Source organism: Tinamus guttatus, unplaced genomic scaffold (assembly GCF_059628265.1).
Source record: "Tinamus guttatus ecotype Peru unplaced genomic scaffold, ASM5962826v1 Tinamus_guttatus_pri_ptg000222l, whole genome shotgun sequence".
Taxonomy (NCBI): domain Eukaryota; kingdom Metazoa; phylum Chordata; class Aves; order Tinamiformes; family Tinamidae; genus Tinamus; species Tinamus guttatus.
This window is the reverse complement of record NW_028288756.1, coordinates 1,223,818-1,244,485: the sequence shown is the minus strand read 5'-3', so window position 1 is coordinate 1,244,485 and position 20,668 is coordinate 1,223,818.

Here is a 20,668-nt window from a genome sequence, read left to right as displayed (position 1 = left end):
CTGCAAAAGAAGTTAAGGATCTTGTTTTCATTCTCGAAGCTGTAAGGAAGCATATGTGCATTATGACTGTTATCAGAAAAACAAATTTTGCAGGTGGTAGAATTTGAAACATTTAAATAGTCTTAAACAGAATTCTTAAGCATTGATTCACTAAGCAAGATAGTGCAAGGATTTGTGCTCTCATTCATTCCTTGATGTGCATTTGATGCAGGGCAAAGTTGGAAATATTTAAAAAGTTCCCACAAGATGAATAGAATCTATTGGATTTTGTTTCTTCAGTTAATATTCATTTTGGAAAAAATTGTCAGCCTGGGAAGCTGAGAAGGATGCTGCCTGGTTTAGTTTGCATCAGCTTCTTCAAACTGAACAATTTCTCCTTTCCTAAATCACTGAGCCTGGTAGAAACTGCCTGCAATTTAGCGGGGGATCTCAGCTAGGAGCCAGGGTTTGTTTTTTGTTGTTGTTGTTGTTGGATCTTTAAAAAAAATGATAGGGTGATACTTTCTGGCAATATTATCTGTGGGTTCCTCTCACACTCTTATCTTTATTTGTTGAAATGTGTGTGACCATGTATTTAATTTATACCTGAACTGAATCCTAAATTTCCACTAAGACTTAGCAGCATAGTAAATTATTAGATGGGTTTAGCTATTAATACAAGGTATTCTACTATCCAGCAACCCCAGATGAGCTAACTGATAGGCCAGTGATTCTTGTGAAAACCCATGCCTTTCTGTGACTAAATCCCAAATTGCTGTCTAACATTGAGAAACATTTCATTTAAGCTTCCTTATTTACAGAACGAGAAAGAAAATCAAACTAAGTATTGTGTATGTTTGTTTGATCTGAACATCTTGAAGGTCTTTTGTCCTTACCTCCAAATGTAATGATAGTGGTTTGCATTTTCAGTATTTGAGAAGTTGTTTTTAATATTTTGAGTCTGTTAGTTTAACAACAAACATTGTAAAGCATAGTATTTCCAGTCCACTAATCCAGTTATCTGTCCATGTAGGGCAGCTACTTGCATATAAAACTTACAAAATTGCTGATGCTTTTAACATAGTGTACTTAAAAATATATCAAAGAATATTAACATTTCTCTAAATGCTTCATTTTATGGTTAGGAAACTACATTTCAAGCCACAAAATATTCAGCCAAACAAAATTTTCGCTTTCCCAGACAGTACTCAGTTAAAGGTCGAAACTGGATGGTATATGCAAAGGTCTAGTTTTTGTCATCCACTTCCCTAATTGAAGTGCTCATTATGGTAGCAATAGTTTAAAAGCCTATGTGTGCATACATGTGCATACATACTCATTCCCAACTTTTCTATTTTATTTTTGTTCTTTCACAGCTGTTACTATATAAATTTCTACTACGGTAATGAAAGAAGAGTCACTGCCAAGTCAGCCTGGATCTGAAACTGTAAATTAGGCCCCTAAGGAATCACAGAATCACCACTTTAATTTTCAGAATTTCAGTGGAAAAATACAGAGCAGCATTCTTAGATTATATCTAGATGCTTTGTACTGCTATAGTGATCAACTACAGATAGCCATTCTATGAAATACAAAATTACTTCATCTAGTTTGACTTCAAAGTATTTAAAACTATAATTGAGATTGAAATTACAAAAAGAAATGTTTGTGGTTAAATTCAGGATCATGCTGGTTAGCCACCTGCTAACCAATCTATTCCTCTTTATCTGAAATACTTTTTTCTCCAGTAAAGGATGTGTTAAGCCTGAGGGCCTGTCAGGATTTACCTTTGTTGGGTTATAACTTTTCTATATGCCGCACTCATCTGCAGAAAAGAGAAACTGGTCTACAGTGTACTCAGTCTGCCCTCATGGTAACCTACTGCCTATGAAAGCACCATTCAGGGAGTAGTAACTATTCATAGTTACTTTATAATAATATTTTATTCACAGTCTTGTCTTTTGTTAACATTTTTTGCAATGTTCATATTTAACAAGTTTTCTCTCCTTTTCATGTCAAACATTTAATATTCTTTTTATGGAATTTGAGATTGACATACCCAGCCTCAGAAGTTTCACATGTTTTATGCGGCCAAGCATATCCTTTTTGTATACCCTTTGAATTAAAAGCATGGCATCAATGATGTCAGCATTAAACACTAATTGCCTAGGATGTATGTAATCATCTAATCACAAATGCCTTATGCAAAGAATAGAGGAAAAAAAATGCAATCTAATATAATGTTATGTTCCTGCTCGTGTGTATGTCAAAAGCTTAGCCCCATAATACATGAATAACCTTCTGTTCCTGAGATATTTCTATTTTTTTCTCTCCCTAATGTTGGGTGAGTAGCTTGTTTGTAGATAAATGCTTAAGATTTCTTTCATCACAGGAAGTTACTGAGTGATTAATAAATATTTGAAAACTCCTGTCTGCCAGAGTAAAATGGCCCAGGCAAAGCTCCCATGCCTTCTGAAGGTATGTTGCACAGCACCATGTCACCATTCTAGGAAAGCATATCCCAGATCTCTATAGGAATGAACCGAGTTCTGCAAGCCAGTTGGTAAGGAATAGCATGTTTCCCAAGCAAGGAGGAATTCATAGAGAATGTATCTTGTGGTAATGTGAATAGAATGGTTAAGATCGTTCATAGGAGTACTTTGTATTATGTTTTACTTACTTTCATTTTCTGAGATAAACCAAGCTTTAATTCTTGGGCAGGTGCTTTATGATGGAGTGAACTGTATGTGATATGTTCTGCATTTTGTTTGCTTTGAAAAACACTGTCTGCATAGTCTGCAGAGCAGGCTGTAGTGGTGGGATTAATTCCATCCAGGAGCAAAACCTGAGGCTTCCAGAAAATCTTAACAACGTGAGGTAGATAACATAGTCCGACGGTATCTTATGAAAACTCGTATTGTGTTATAGGAGGCTCTGACAAATGATGGATATATTTATCACTTTACATTCTTGCTCAAGCAATATCTTTTATTCTTCAGCTTGTTCCTCAGGGATCACAGAGGTGTGGGAAATCTTGAGTGTGTTTAGAAGAATTAAACTATGAAAGGATAACGTTGCTGTTTGTAAGAATGTTGTTCTTTGCAGGATATCTAGAATGTCAAATACGTCAGGTGGTCCAGAGCGGAAAAAATCTGCAAAGATGCTTTTCCATCAGCAGAGGATGCTGGTTTTGCCTCCCAGAATGCCAGTGAGTGCATCATTGGCAGTTTCTCAAGTAGGTCTTCATCAGACTTGCTTTCAAAAGCAGTGGGGAAGATGGGAGTAATAGGTCTTTTATGTGGACTATTAAATGCTGTAGTAAGGACGTGCTTGTCCAGTTTCATATTACTTCACCTCTTGATTGAATTGGATGTGGAAAGAATTAAAGGAAACTGTAACTACTTTCATATTAAAATCATGGTTCGAAAATCAGCTGAACTAAGTTTGAAGAGCAGTCTGACCTGGAGAAAGCATGTTACTTCTCACTTTTAAAAGCTTAATTTAAGATTTCATAGCATGGAGATTATTTATTTGCACTTACCGCACTTTTTGAGATCCTCTGGATTTAGAGCTATTGACTGCATGATTCTCCAGTGTTTTAAGTACTGCTTTCAATCAGGATTTTTTTAAAGGTCTTATCAATTTAAGGCAGAAGTGATAAATAGTATAAGAAGAGAGGCAAACAACTTCTGGTGCGCTTAATGATCTGAGGAAAGAAATATGTAAGTAATTTTGAAATATGTTGGCAATGCTCATCTGTCTCTGGATTTCCATGACTGGAAGCAGAGGGTGAAATAGGAGTGAGGTATACAATTCTTGTTGAACACTGGCATCGTAGAGTTGATTTTTGTGCAGGAATAAGCAGTGGTTTGTAAGCAGAGTCACATTCAATCTTTTAAGTTGTCTGAAAACTCTGTTGAAGCAAACTCCACAGTTTACCCTAGGTGGGTTTTATTTATTTAATTAATTCTTTATTTTAGAATATGTTATAGTTTAGGATAGTAGTTCTATAATGCTCAGAGAACTGCATAAGAACCATTAAAAGAATCAGCTATCAAAATAACTTGTTCTGCATATTTTTTTTTTAATATCATCTTTAACTAACTTATTCCAAAGCTACTCTAACGGGTACATTGTGGAAGCTCATACTGTTAAATTTACTCCTTCACCATGTTTTTTTCTTTTTTCAAATAGCATAAACAAAACTCTGATTGAGAAGCTCTTGAACCGAGATCTTAATGTACAGAATACCATTGCAGCATTTAAGTAGAGTTAAGAATGTGCACCTTGGACGGTTTGTGGACAGTAGGTATGGTTCCTTAGACTTTTTTTTTTAACTCTTTGTTCTGAAATTATTCCATTTGTCTGAAAGAAATATGGCCAGTAGGTCTTCTATGATGAAATTCACTAATAGCTTTCATTTTCATGCCATGATTGTGATTATTTCACGCAGTAAAGATGCAATCATTTTTATACTACTGTCTTTTATCTCCATTTTTAGTCCCCGTTGTGATTTCTTTTTTTTTTTTTTCTTATTTGTGATTAAGGTCATACACAATGCCTAGAAATGAAGACACTAGCAGAAGTTGCAATCAAGAGACAGTAGGAAACAGTGAAAGCTTTACTGATACATTAGCCATACTCACAGAAGTTCATCCCTTTGATTTGACTTCTTTACAACCTACAGAGGAAGATTAAATACCTCTCACATCCTAAATAAATAAAAAGTTTCAGAAATTCAATATTTTCCCTAATATTTGGTCATTTGAGAAATCTATGGAACAGATGGGAGAAAAATCTATATCTGTCAGAACCTAGATGGAAAAATCAAACTAAACTGGATTTAAAAGCTGTAGCCAATAATCTAGTGGAGGATGATGCCATAAAGTGGAGGCGCTGGGGAATCAGTTTAGGGCCTGCAACCTCTAAAAGCCAGGGAGATAAAGAATGAGGATCTGTACTGTTTTGACAGATCATGTGAAGATCAGAGTCTTCTTCAATTTCGCTATATGTTTAGAAAGCACTTAAGGGTATCCTACATATGCTGGCTTTATTCAAGAGTTTGTTGCAAGGAAAGGACATGTTTATTTGATATATCAAAAATAATTTTTGAAAAGGACCTTAATGGGTACCAGAGGGCTGTAACTAGCTGAAGAGTATCTCTTGTTGATTCTGTTTTTATTGAAGTTGTTGAAACATCTTATAGTTATTGAAATGATTGCATTTTATAGCTACTGAAATAATGATACAGATAGAATCACAGAAGGATTAATTTATATCTATATAAATCTACTTATCCTGGTACAATGTATTTCTTTCTAATGCCAACAACAGTCGTGATTTCTGTCTAGGCAGAATTGCACTGGGCAAATTCATTTTATCACAATAGGTTTCATTTGTGTTTAGAGGGTGAAGTAGAACTGCATTTTTTCGCTATACTGGAACAAAGTTTAGCATACAAAATGTACTTGCATCTACAACATGACTGTTTTCAGTGCAATATACTCATGACATGCTGTTTGTGTATATGAGATACTTATAAGTGCTGTTACATAGATATGGTTATATTTTGCACTGTTACATAGGTATTGCATTAGCGGTCATATCACACTGCTATTAATGGAGGATGGAAAGCACTGTTGCTTAGTGCATGATATAGATAACATTATAGCTGTGGCTATAAATTCGAAGCTGATTATAGCCTATTCTCTGCTATCATCTTTATTCAGAAAATATTGAGTTACTGTTCGAGTACAGAAAAGATTATAGAAATGTACATATTCTGATGAAAAGTTTTAAACTTTCTTGTAGTTCAAGATACACGGGTTTGTGAGTTGATGTAAGTTTTTTTTTAAAAAAAGATTAAGATCAGACTGCTCTTAAATGCAGTTGTATTTCTTTTGTGTGAGATCTAAAAGTTTTTGCAACTCTGTGGTTTAGACTCCAAAATTCAATGCATATGTTAAATAATATTGTCTTTTTAGCTGTGAAATTTCACATTACATATGAAATTAAAAAACGCTTTTTAGCAGTTGGATGAGCCAGCTACCTTTGTTCTTTCAATATCCCTTCTGAAGTTAACATCAAGGGATCATACATCTGAGGAATTTATTAATGTTACATGCAGAAGAAAAAACTCTTCTCGCTCCTTAATTAACCAAGCATAGCTACAAAATTTTAGATGTTATATTTGTGGTGTTCTTGCTTTCCGTATACAGTCTATAAAATTTAATTGCAACACTGTTCCTGACCGAAGTCTGTCTCACTAGATTGTCTACATTAATAGTAAATGGAAAAAGTAAGGGAAACAGTAGAAGAAATAGTAATTCAAGGAGTACATATTTCTGGCAATAAGTAATTTAAGGATTTCTTGAGCTATAAGTTTCCTCTGAGATATTTTTTTCTATTATTCATTTATGACCAGACTTGTTTCATCTAGATTCATTCATAGATTAATCTAATCTATTTTTGAATCCTTTGTCTTGATGGTCTTCATGAGAAATAAATTCGTCAGAAGAAATAGATCCCCTAAAGGAAAATGTGGTATGGGAGCTGTCTTACCACCACTAGGACTACAAATACCAATGAGTTTAGCCTTCCTGTGATGGCGCTATCTTCTCTCTTGGTCAACTGTCAGCTCCTCTGACTTTATGGATATTAGGTTCTAGCATGGGACACTTTCAGTACTGTTATTAAAGTCATAAACACCAGTAAGCTGTGGCTCACCCTTTGACCTACCCATATTGTATCACATTTAAGTTGTCAGAGATCAAGTGCTTTTCTACTTGCCTTGCTAGGCCAGGATTTACATATATCCAAATCTCTCTATATAAATCTAATCTCCTATTTTAATTTTTTTTTCCTGGAGAATCTGGAATAAGTAAAAGGAAGTGGTAAAGGGGAGGCATGAGTCAATACCAGTGTCTTAGTGTCATCTTTAAATTGTTTCCTTATGATCTGTAAACATTTTATGTATCTAACTGCTCACTTGTATTTCCTGCCAAGTTTCCTTCTAATTAATTTTTAAATTATTTTAAAAATGCATTTTATTTATTTATTTTCGGCCCCTGGAAATGAAGGTCAAGGATCATTTTAACCGTGATTATTACCAGTTTTGCTTTTCAATGGCTAACAATGTGGAAATGTCTTGTATGCCTACTACAATTACCTTAAGGACTCCTTCTCTCCAGCAGGTTCACTCACCAACTGCTCGAAAAACGAGTCATATAAGATCTGCAAATCTTGCCTCTGTGTCACATCCTATCATGAGTAGCTTACCAGAATGAAATAAGAGTGATTGGTGATTGGGAGTGATTACATTTTTACTGTAACTTTTATCTATGCCCTATCATTTATCCCTTAGCATTTTGTTGCCAACAGGAACTTCCTGATTAGAAAGGCAATAGCGCGGCTTTACTGTTACACTCTTTGTATATCAGCCACTATTTGATGGAGGTCACTGTGTATCCCACTTTAAAAAATACGATTACTTCTTCAACAGCTGAGCATACTTTTTTTTCCTTACATAATTTTACTGTGATGTTACAGGGTTTTTCTTTGGTCTGGTTTCTAAATATGTCTTGACTATATTCTCACTTAAATCTAAGATTTTCAGAATACCTATCTAACCTGAAGTTTGTCATAGCTGCATAGAACCACATTGGTCTCCTCTATTTGGCACTGGAGCTTGATTTGTATATGCTTTTCCCCTAGTATTTCCTATTAGAATTATATCAACTGAAGCGGTGTTTTCCATAATATTGAATTTTTAGGACTTGACAGAAAATTTATCATCCCAAGTTCTTTGATTCTCCCATTTTTCCCCATCTACCTCTTAAAAAATCCTTACTTTACACTTTCTTATTCTAAAATTTTCCCACTTCATACAAAATCCCAACCTTTCCTCCATCATTTTCTCTGCCTGAATCTATCTGTTTGTCTTATCCTAGAAGGCTAAATATTCCAAGACATTTTCTGACCTTTCCTTAGATTTCTGGTATCTTATGACCATTTTCTCCCTCCAAGTCTTTTAAAAAAAATACTAAGTCCTTTGTTAACTTTGTCATCTCACAAAGTAAGAAGGTTTCCATGTAGCTCTTGATGATACCTTCAACACAAATATCAGTGTTCTTGATAATGAGACTCCCAGTGGTGTCTGTGTCTCACTTTATCAGATGGCAGATACGTGCACCTGGTTCAAGAGGCTATTGTATAGCATGAACTGTTATTTTTTTTCAGGTCTTATTGGACAAGTTAAATCTGCTATACACAGAATCACTATCCCTGTTAACCTCAGAGAGGTGAGCCTAGCATGAGTGCTGGGCATTTAAAAATCTTATTCATAATAGTTTAAGATGTATTGTGCCATGCTGAGTTCAAGGGTCATGAGCTCGAGATTCTGGTGTCTCTATCACCAGAGCCTTATGGAAAGGACAGGAGGATTTCTTATTCACAATATTTGAGTTCAATTTGATTTCTAAAGGCATAGGTGCAAGCTAAACATCACTAAACAAAGAAATTAATGTCCAGTGGGTAGATAAGACTATGCTTGAGCTGTTAGCATGCTCTGATCTGAGAAAAAAAATGGACTTACTGAATCAGTCTTGGAGAGAATGGGTTTTGTGGTCAAAACTAGCTGGACTGGACAAGAGTGCACACAAGCTCAAATATGGCAGCTAAAAGGATATTCAGTATCTAAGCAATGGAAATGTTGCTTTGTTTGATCATATTCTCATAACTGCTCAGCTAAAGGTTTCTCAGCCCTGACACAGATTTTGAACTGCTGTATTTCTAGTTCTTTTTTTATCAACTTCCTTTGGCAAAGGGATTCCTCAATTTAATCACAGATGCAAAAAACATCTTTTCACATAACTGAAGGCAGAGGAAACATGAACTCTTGCACTGAATTCTTTAACTGTTCTTTATTTCATGTAAAATTATCAAGTCACCTTTTAGTTGCTCTTCTTTAACATTGATTATGTTAATTGATATTGATTTAATGTAATCTTGGTGTTTTTGAATCAAATTTCTTTCTATTAATTTCTATCACTTGTCATTGAGTGCATTATTGGCTTTGCTTGCTTGAAGAGCTGTATAAACTCTATATGTTTAAATCTAAACAAGCCACTGCAAATAAGAGTTAAATAAGAGTTAAATACATTCTTAACTAAGAAACCACTGTATGTTACATACCCTCATCTGGTGGAGAAACCACAACAGAAATAAGGAAATATTTCCCCCAAAACACATGGACTGAGAAAGGTTCATACACGAAAGCGCCCAACCCTGTTATATCTGCCAGATAATCCTTATATTTGTGGGATATAGTCTATAGGCATTGTGTAGTCACACAATCTGTTTGGCGTTTTCCTTTCCAATGACTACATAAATTCATGGATTAGGAACCACAAACCCCTAAATTAAAGGCCCAAATCAGATGAACTGATTCTCTCTTTACAGAGAGACTAATTTAAAAAATATCTAAGTTACTCAAATCATTGAGCATTAGGTAGCCGAATACCTTTAAAATTCTAGCTTTGAATTGCTGAAGATTAAACAAGTCACCAGAGGCCAATTAGGAAATATAATCTAAGTTGCATTTGTTCAAAGCTAGCATTCCAATAACTACATAATTTTCTAAGCTCTAAAATTGTGCAAGTTTTAGGATTCATAATACACTGTATTTTAACTTTTACTTTGAAATTTCTGTCTTTCATTTTTGCTGTGTTATTTAATTATGTACGAGGAAATATAAACAAAGATGACTGTTCAGAAAAAGACCTCTGTACTAATGCTGTAGTCGCTCAAAAGAATTTAAAATCTTAGTGTAAACAGTTATTAATGAAGGTTTATTTTGTATTTTCTCTCCTTGTGCATTCAACATTTATGCTGTAATCTCTTCCACTTTGGGACCCCTGCTTCTGTGGACTCCATGTAAATCACTTTTTTTGCTATAAAGAATGTTTTCTCTGGAGGAATGAAAATAAACCAAAACCATTTGTACTTATCTTCATAAAAGCATAGTTTGCTTTTCTCCCTGTGTCAATTTATTGGGACTCATTAAAGTTACAATGTCCCTTTTAAGCTATTAAATTCCTTATAGTCCCTTTTTAGTCCTGATGTGCCATTTTATCAACATTTTGGAATTGTTTCAGAGATCACAACTGAGAGTCCTTTGATCACACAGAGTTGGCACTCCTGCTACCACTGCAGTTCAGAGCAATGGTAGCTGCATCTGCTCAAGCTGGTTCAGGCAGCTTATTCTCTGGGCACTTCTCCTCAAGTTTGCTCTGCTGTCTGTCCACCTACTGTCATTCCACCCTGAGTAAAAAAATCATATTCCATGAATATGGAAGGGGCAAGAAGGTAATGAATGAGGTACTCTCGTTCTCCCTGTTTACCCAGTGCTGTTCTGGAAAGCATTTCAGCACCTGATGGCTGCCTTGCCTTCACATCCAGGAGCTGTGGCCAGGGAGAGCATGTTCCTTTCTTGATTTAATGTCTTTTTTTAACGCCATAAATAGACACTGCTCTGAGTACCCAAGAAAGAAGGGACCTTTTTTCTTCATCCATTTTACTGCTCCTTTTTGCCATCTGACATTTATAAATTACAAATAAATGATTCATCACTGTCTTAAGCCTATTTTTCACATGAATTGTGTTTATTTATGGGATGGTATTTGATATTGATGGTGAAAGTAGATGCTTGTTAAATGGTGTTTTTTCAGAAGTTATGAAACTTGCTGTTCTATTGAACTTAACTGAACAAAACAATTAGGTATTGAAAAAATTCACAGTCATCTGTAAGCTACGTAAAATACACCCTTGATAGCAGAGCCAACATTAAATTAAGAGTTTTGTAAAAATTTATGTAACTAGATTTTTCTAACATGACTTGGCATACACTCTTGCTGACACTTTACTGTCTTTTTTTTCCATGTGAATTCTTCTAAATTTCAGTCTTTATAAAGGTTTTAAAGGAAATGTACAGACAGTAGAGAAATATTTTTTTCCCAATCTTCCTTGTACAGTGTATATTTTGAAGTACTACACATTTATAGTACTAATGGTCCAACAGCTTGACAAGCAGCTACTCCTATCCCTAGATGGAGACTATTATCACCCAGCACTGATACTTAGTCCAAAACTGTTATTCATTTATTTTATGCTTGTGGTAGTTAATTTGTTTTGGTATAATTTTATTGCGATGGACTACAAATAAGAAGAGGACCAGCAGCATTACTATGCAATTTGTTACAAGCTCTCTAGGCTCTATTTCAGTACTTTGAATCCTGCTCATGTTCTTTTAACTATTTCCTCCTTCAAGTAATTTTAGTAACAGATCATCTAATCTTTTCAATAGACATTTCTGTAAATGTTCCTTGTTTAGATATTTTCACTCATTTGCCATTTTAATTAATCAAGTGTTAAGCCTGTAATAGTTTTTAGCCATACAATGATGGAATATTTCATCGGTGAGATATATTTCATATGCCAGAAGTTTCAGTATGACTCTCTCTCTTTTTAAATAGTTGCAGGTATTTCCGTTTCCTGTTTTACCTTTACTTTTGTTCCATTTATCTTTAAGTGTGCTCTAAAGCTAAGATTAATTCTTACTGTAATCATCTCTGAGGACCTGAACAATGACAATTACCTTCTTTAGATTTGTATGTATGTGTCCACATACAGGTCGTAAAGGCTTAGGTACAATATCCGAGTTGGGATATTGTACTTGGGAGTGCTTGGGACAGGCAGCACTCAGCGTTGTTCAGTGATAAGCTCCCATTAAGCTTGCTTGGCTTAATTTCTTTTGAAGATTCAAGAATTTTTTTTGATCATTATTAGGATAAAATTTTCTGAATGAGATTACATAAAGGAAAACCTCTTATTTCCTTTAAGCCTTCATTGAAGAGACATTATTTTAATAAGTTATGAAGGAATTAAAGTGGGTATTAAAGAAATCAAGCTTACAAGGAGTCATTTGGACAAATAGAAATGTGTTGGATAGATATTTATGGCAAAAGTGATTAAAATTTCTCATTGTCTCTGATTAAACCACATTCTTCATTCAGTGCCTTTGTATATGGTCTTTCTATGTGGCCTTTTGATATGCTTTTTACCCATGAAAAGAAAGGCATAGACTCTAATCTCTGATGTAAGGAAGGTCTCCATAAATGCATTTTAATTTGTATGGTGACATATTTGCATTTATTTCCATTTGAGTTTCTTTATTTGCTACCTTCCATATCTAAATAAAATCAGTATTTCATTTAAAACTTCACTTTATTGGTGCAGTTCATAAAAAGAAACTGAGGCATTTTGGCATATTAACTAAACTCACAGAATCCCTTTGAGGTAAGCAACCAAAATCCCATTAGTATATATGAGAAAGCATTACTGTACTCAGAACTCTTCTGCTCTTTTGGTTTCTTTTATTTGATTGTGTGTTCTTTGTGTGTGTGTGTGTGTGTGTGCATGTGTGTCTACGTAGGTGTGTTTTGTTTGTTTGTTTTCCATTTCCTTTGTGGAGAGATTGGTATATGTGACAAAATAAGAAAAGCTGGTAAAATCAGAGAGAAGTGTAGAAGGAGGGTGTTTCTCACCATGGGCACCATCTGCAGCTATTAGCTCCCAGTAGCAGCTGGTGAAGGGGAAGTGTCCATTGCAGAGGGGGCTTGCAGTGTTGGCCACCAAGAAAGGGACTGTTCCTATGCTGTCCTCTGGAAAACGAACAGCCTCTGCTTTCTGAAAAGGAGGAGGGTTTAAAAGTTCCATCAGATCTGAGAGAACTGGCACCCCTGCTTCTCGAAACCGATTATGAGGAGTTAATGGTACGGAAGGACAGTACTAGGAAATAGTTTATTATTAATGGGATTGGAAAAGGAAGAGAACAAATTGAATGAAAGAAACTTTTAACAGTGTAACAGGGACACCTTAGCTTTGACATAAGAAGGGCGTCCATAAGGATATAATTATGTAAATGTCAAGAAGCCTAGAAGTGATTTTAGTGTTGTACATTAAGATATATATATATATTAATAATATGATAAAATTAGGAACCAAAGAACCTATTCTAAATATCATGAAAAACGTTCTGACAAGAAGATACATTAGGCTGTGGAATAGCTTCTCAGAGGAAGCCATCACTTAAGGGTTTTTCCTTTCATCAGTAAGTTCCCCAGTTCTATGAAGATTCATATTGCACTTCTCATGTCCAAATGACAAATTAGACAAGAGAGATAATTTAAGCAGGTCCCTAAGTCCCTTAGTAATTTTAAAGAAATTCAGTTACATTCTCTAAATGTCCCTTGTTAGGATTTAGAAGAGACCCCCCTCCATATATATTTTATTAAATTATCTTTTAAAAATAACTGTATTTATTTGAAAAGTGCAGATCTTTCTCAAAGGTTTGGCCTCAGTATTTATGTGGTGTTTCTATCACAGGCTTTTAGACTTTCTGTAAAACTTTAGGATGTATCTGCAATACAGATGGAGGTGCACAAAATGTTTCATATTCAAAATACTATGTAAAATGCCTATTGCTTGGAAGTCCACAGTTTGGAGTTCGAGAGAAAAGCTATTCCTTTCATTACATTGCCCCATTTCAAGTTTAACGCTATTAGTGATTTGTTAGAAGTAAAATGAAAAGTGGATCTCAAGTCTGTCACAGAAAAGCTCCAATCTTGGAGACAAAGTTTCTATTTTTTTGTTACCATTAAAACATTGGCCTTTGAAGTATGGGGATGTATCTAGAGACATGGAAATATCAGGGTAAAGAACATGCATTTTGCCTGGAAGTTTAAGAGTTCTGGACTTCAGCTCACATAGAAATTTTTGTTCTTTGCCAGGGATTTTCTTTAATCTTTGTACTAGGCTTTCTTTCTTTGTTCAATGATTTCCCTTGTTTATTCAGTTTTCAAATAAAGCATGAGGAACGTTTCTTCTATTTTTTTTTTTTTCTCAGTATCATTGGCATTAGTATTATTGTTTGGGTTTGGGACCAGACAGGTTTCAGGATCCATTAATTTTCACACTGTTGCTGTGAGAGGAAAGATATTTTTGTGCATTGGCCTTCATTTGGAAAAAGAGAATTTAATCCACTGCTCTGTCATAAATTATCTGCATGAGAGTAGGCAGCTTGTGATACAAAGTTTGTTTAGCTACATGCATAAGGACTGAAAGGTGGAGGATGCAGTACTTACTTACTTCCAGAAAGATGTTCTTAACCACTGAAAGGAATAACATATGATAAATCTTTTTGCCTATTCAACCCCTATTCGGTAAAATCTAGAGAAACTCAAAACTCTCTTTATTCGTATATTAAAGATATTTAATGACTGTTTTCACCCACATAACTGGTTTTGCAAGACAATCTGACATACAATTAGAGTAACTACATTAAAGAAAAAAATCCGTTGACATATTTTCTCTTTAATTAGACAATAGATAAATGTAGTATTTCATACTGTTGATAAATTTCTTGGTTTTGTAACACGCAAATTTTATTATCCATGACAGACAGATGTTTGGTTTTCATATTGATGTGCTGAATTCAGATTATTTCTTCTTTCTTCTTCAATTTATTTCCCAATAGTAAAGAAAAAGAAAGTTGAGTGCACTAGGTTTTCTACTCAAAAGATGTTTCTCATAACAATGACTGTGGTATTAGTTTCTAAACTGCTGATTAAACAGAAGAATAAAATTTTGAATTAAAGCATTATATATTTATATATGTCTTCTTTAATTGTCTTGTGTAGTTTATTTTTAGGCAATCCAAAAAGTACAGTATACATTTTATGTCTCCACATACAGTTTTCTCTGCATGGTATGCTCTACTATTTAAATGAACTGATAAATCAAGTCAAATAAACAAGTTTAACCTCTATGAGTAACTGAATTGCATTGAACCAAAGACACTGCGAGACATTTAGCTGAACTTTTTCTCATCCATAAGCCTGCAATCCTTTGCTAAGAAGCTTTACTCCTGAAATTCTCTTGAGGTTTACTAAATGAATTTAAAGCAATACAGATACCTTCCAAATCCCATAACAGAATTCAAAAGTAAGCCAAATAAGCTGGAAATAAATCTGTAAGTACGCAAAGAAAATTCTTGTTGAATTAATGAAAACTGAAAAAAAAAATGAATTCTCTGGTTGATTTTAGCCTGATTCAATCTTCAGTCTCTGAAAAAGTAAGTAAAAAAAAATAAATAAATAAATAAAGAAAGAAAAGTGGCTTGGCCAACTGGAATAACATAAATGGCACAGCTGCTTTTTAAAAATGTTAAAGCAACACTCTGCAAAATGAAATCCTTCAAGCTGAAAACAAAACAGGAGAATAAGACCAAAGAATAAAAGATGGCCTTCTTAAAGTCTTGGAAGAATGCATGTTGTAAGTGGAAAGAAATAAACTGACACTGGTATAGTGTGATAGTTCATTGTAAATTCTCTATCCCTCAGTTTCCTGTATCTGATTAGTACTGTACACGGGTAATTGCAAAGAGTTATTGGGCAAAGGGAATAGAGAGTTCAAAATGTTACAATCTATAGAAATAGAAATGTGCAATAGAAAAAGAGGATATACACTTTACATTTGCTGAGTTATTTTGCTTGTATCAGGAACTTTAACTATGTGTATCCTAAGTAAGGAGTGGACTACTGAAAAAATAAGAAATATTTTCCTACTTGTTCTCTGCTCTTAACACCTTAAGGAATAGGAATGATTCCTTTGACTATTGAAGTTGTCTTTTATAGTGTAGATTCTGTATTTTTATCTAAATGTGGACAGCTTTAGGGGCTCTTCTAGGAGTATTGCTGAGAATTTTTCAGCTGGCCTGACTTCTAGATATAGTCTTTGTCTTTGTGAAGTTTTTACACTATATAACTGACCTAGTAACATGTTGACATGACAAAGCAAGAAATGCAATGGATGTGGTTGTATAGTAGACTTTATTCCTACAGAATATGATATTGTCTTTCAAATTTGATTCAGAAATCAACCGTACTCAAAAGTTATACTAAGTGGGTTCATTTTAACCATCTCCACTTTCTTTCTTTCTTTCTTTCTTTTCTTTCTTTCTTTCTTTCTTTCTTTCTTTCTTTCTTTCTTTCTTTCTTTCTTTCTTTCTTTCTTTCTTTCTTTCTTTCTTTCTTTCTTTCTTTCTTTCTTTCTTTCTTTCTCTTTCTTTCTTTCTTTCTTTCTTTCTTTCTTTCTTTCTTTCTTTCTTTCTTTCTTTCTTTCTTTCTCTTTCTTTCTTTCTTTCTTTCTTTCTTTCTTTCTTTCTTTCTTTCTTTCTTTCTTTCTTTCTTTCTTTCTCTCTCTCTCTCTCTCTCTCTCTCTCTTTCTCTCTTTCTCTCTTTCTCTCTTTCTCTCTTTCTCTCTTTCTCTCTTTCTCTCTTTCTCTCTTTTTAATTTGATTCTGGGCCTAAGTTATTGGTACCAAATTGTAACCAAACGTTTACTCAGAGAAGACCAAATAAGCTTCCAAGAGACACCACTCAGTTTTACAATTTCCATATTTTCTGGCTATATATTTCCTCTGGCCTGATCAGATTTCCCGATAACACTAATTTTTACAGAATGATAGGAGTGTTTTTGGACATCTCTAATGTGTTATGTAAAATGCATCATCTTGCAAAAACGGATGGTCCAGTAAGCTGGTTATGTGCAAATCGTAGGGTTCTGGAAAAGGAAAATGCCCTGTTGTAAAAAAATAATAGTAATACAAGAGTGCAATGTATCCATGGCTGTAGCTGGTCTAGAGTTAGTTTGCAAAGTAAGTCTTTCTGTCAATATGATATTGTATCAAAATTTTAGAAGAAGCATTCCTCCTTTTTAGAAGAAGCACTACTGTTGTCAGTCCTGGGCTAAGTAAGTTTTGGTGTGTATGCCATTATTTGAACAGTTCTGGGCCCCACAGTACAAGAGGGATGTGGAGTTTCTGGAGAGAGTCCAGCGCAGGGCCACAGGGATGATCAGGGGCCTGGAACATCTGCCCTGTGAGGAGAGGCTGAGGGTGCTGGGCCTGTTCAGCCTGGAGAAGAGAAGGCTGAGAGGGGACCTGATCAGTGTCTATAAGTTCCTCAAGGGAGGCAGTGAGGAGGATGGTGCTGGCCTCTTTTCAGTGGCGGCCACTGACAGAACTAGAGGAAATGGCCAGAAACAAACACTGAAAGTTCCACAGGAAGTTAAGAAAAAATTTCTTGACAGTGAGGGTGACAGAGCACTGGAACAGGCTGCCCAGAGAGATTGTGGAGTCTCCTTCTCTGGAGATCTTCAAAACCTGCTTGAACGCAGTCCTGTGCCACGTGCTCTAGGTGACCCTGCGTGTGCAGGGGGGTTGGACTAGATGACCTCTAGAGGTCCCTTCCAACCTTAAGCATTCTATGATTCTATGATTCAGAAGTTGAATTATGGCACTTTTTTTTTGTTTGTTTCTTTGTGTTTCTGTTTTTCCAAAGTGTAAGAAAATTTTGTTCTCAGATTCATTTCTGTATTTATGTGTATTGCAATTTTCTGTCTAAGTCATTTCATAGAGCTGTGTACCAAGCTATAAACTCTGTGTCCCCATTTGGGGACTTTGTTCTTTTCGTTAAAGGAAATGTTCAGTCTGTTGAAAAACTTGTCTTTTAGTTTTCGTCGTTTAGTTTTAGTCTTTTTTCAATCCTGATCAGAATTTTTCAGTCAGACTGTTATAAAACTATGTTGTTGACTACTGATTTTTTTTCTCACAACTGACTTCTTATAGGACTTTTTTTTTCTTTTGATTTTCTCTAATATTAGTTTAGATGAAAATAAGCTGATACTACAGTTTTCTTGGTTTGTTGACCCGGATGAATTTGTTCTCTCCTCTACATTGCTGAAGAGAACATTTTTTAAAATTTTGTTTTAATATATCTACTCACAGATCTTTATTAGCAATATTTCAACAACATTTCCAACTGTAAAATCAGAATTAGTCTGTAGAATTCTGAATTTCCCACACCTTATAAATTTGGTATTTTATTTGATATAACATTAATCAATCTTCTCACACTCTGTGACTAGCTGGCTTTTACATATATCAATGCAAAAATTAGCTTTTCTGTAAATTATTTGACAATCGTAGTTAAACTTATGAAGTGAGTAAAATAATTAGCTTTATAAAACATTTTAACAACACTTTTTGCAGATAATATTTTATGTCTCCACAGTGTTCAGTATAAAGCACAAATAAAATATTTGATGATGCATTTCTTAACTATATTTTCTCTAATCATAGCAGACAGAAACCTTGTGTAACATAAACATATGCTTGACTTTAATATGAATTAGCAGTGCTCTGAAAGGTGGAAGGAGGCTGATAAGAAGACATGACAAATCTTAAAGTAAGATGGAAGAGCTGGAGAGATTTAATTTCCTAACAAATGATAATTCCCAAGCTGTGTAAACATGCTTCTACAAATACTTAAGAAAACAGATTTATCATTGCAGTAAACAGTAGCAATGACCATAGTTCATATATTTGCATAGGCTAGCAGCTTCCAGAGTAGGACATCTTTGGTCTGGTTCTCAGCAGTATATTAGCATTTTATAACTAACTTCTCTCTTCTGGTCTTCTTGTATTCTTTATGAAAGAAAGTCCATTAAAGCAATATATGGAATAAAAATTTTGACTTGTTCAGGATTACACTGCATAGTAATGTCTCCTTTTTGAAGTCTCTAACTTCATGTTCATGATTCGCAGGAAAGAGTTAGTCTGACTTTTACAGTATTGGTTGTACTGTGATGTGAATGGAGGACTCGCGTGTTTTTCTTTTTCCGAATAAATGCTTACTTCTATTATATATTTAAAGTCAACTTATTTGGACAAATGGAGCTTGCCTTTATATTCAAATGTTTCCCTCCCTCTGTCTTCAGGTTCTAGTATGTCAAAAAGGTTTTCTTCTTCTTTCATATTTCAGTTGTTTGCATATACATCCATATGTAATCCATATACTATATCTGTTTTCTAGACCTGTACAGAAACAGATTTTGCCTAAGATCAAGTGTAGTGTAGTGTAGTATCATGCTAGATCGACAGTGTCACATTTATTTTTTTTTCAGTTAGGTTGTTTCCTTTCCTATTCACTTTTCCTGTTTATTTTTTCTGTTTTTTAACACAAACTCCTTTCTGCTGAGAGAAAAGAAAATAAAATACAGTGAGAGAAAAATAAAAACTCTAACAGTAGAGAAGCACTATTTTGAGTTTCAACTCTATGCATCTTTGAGAGATGGTGGAGAGGTAGTCAGTGACACTGATCATGAAACTATTTGTCTTCTCAGCTCTGTGGTTGGTTTCTTTCATATTTCTCTCTGCTAGTGAAATATTTACTCTCTTATCTTTCTGTGTTGCTGTAGCCAGTTCCAAAATCCTTGTGACATCTAGTTTTCTTTAGTTTAATTAGTCATTGCTAGCAGATTGAGTTCACTGCCTTGTCTTTCAGCTACGTACTCTCTTTCTCTTTTGTATCTGAATGTGAGAGGCTTGGAGGTATGAAGTATGGAGGTATGTGAAGATGAAGCTGCTGCCAAATTGCAAAGGTACTAAATACCAACACTGGCAAGCAATGCTTCTCAACTTCCTTGTTCACACTTTTTTTTTTTTCCAAAGTTACTCTTTATATTTAGTGCTGTGATGGAATGGATGGAAATCCTACATTAAAAGTAAAATAGCGAGTGTACATCTGATACAATACAAGCAATGTCTAGACATATTTTCATCAAGTTTTGTTAAAAATAATAAAGCACTGTTTTTGTTTCATCCCACAGATTAATTAAAATCTGGTTATGTAATTTAGTAGAAGATCTATTGGGAGGACAGAGGATGGGAACAGTGGTTCCTAAACAGATTAAGCTAAAGTACTAAGATTGAAGCTCTAAAGTTGTTAAAGGTAACCATGTTTTTGAAAAGCCCTGGCTGTGACTGACTGAAAAGAAGACACAGGGTGTTCTGATCCTTAAAACAAATGCATACAAAACAGTTATTGCTAGAAGTCAAAGTAAAAAATCCTCTCTCCTTATATAGGTTTCAAAGTCACAGAAATGAGTCAGTGACCAGAATGGTTATCCCACTGCAGAAAGCATGCTTTGTAAACATGTGGAAGCTGATCCATCCAAAATGAAGCGGAACGATATATTTTCCTGCAAATAACTTAGCTATGACACAAATGTAGTTTGTTTAAACCAGAACTTTTCATAAAATTTGCATCAAGTTGCTGCATGCATTTTAGCAATGAAATTGAAAAAGCTTTGCCCAAACACTTTGCAAAATGTGAAATATGTTTCTTTTGTTATAGTGATTTAAGAATAAATAAAAAAAAAATCAATCCAATTGAGGCATCATTTGATCTTGAACACCTTCTAGGGTGGGAGGGAATGGGAACATTTAGACTATGCAACAGAAATATTTGCTATTCCAACTGACTGTCACCTTTTCCATTTGTAGATGTTATGATAGTGAAGTATTTGCACAGGTTTAATTAGAAATGGATCTGAAGGTGATCAGCATCAAAAATAAAATTAAGATTTTAAATGTTATAGCCTTCTTGCTTGTACATTGGTGTGTCAGAAGGCAGAAGCTGCATTTGCACACAAAGCCTTGTACACATGTACCTGCACATATGTATATTACAAACTTATCTTTATGTAGACATAATATTTGCAGCCTAGA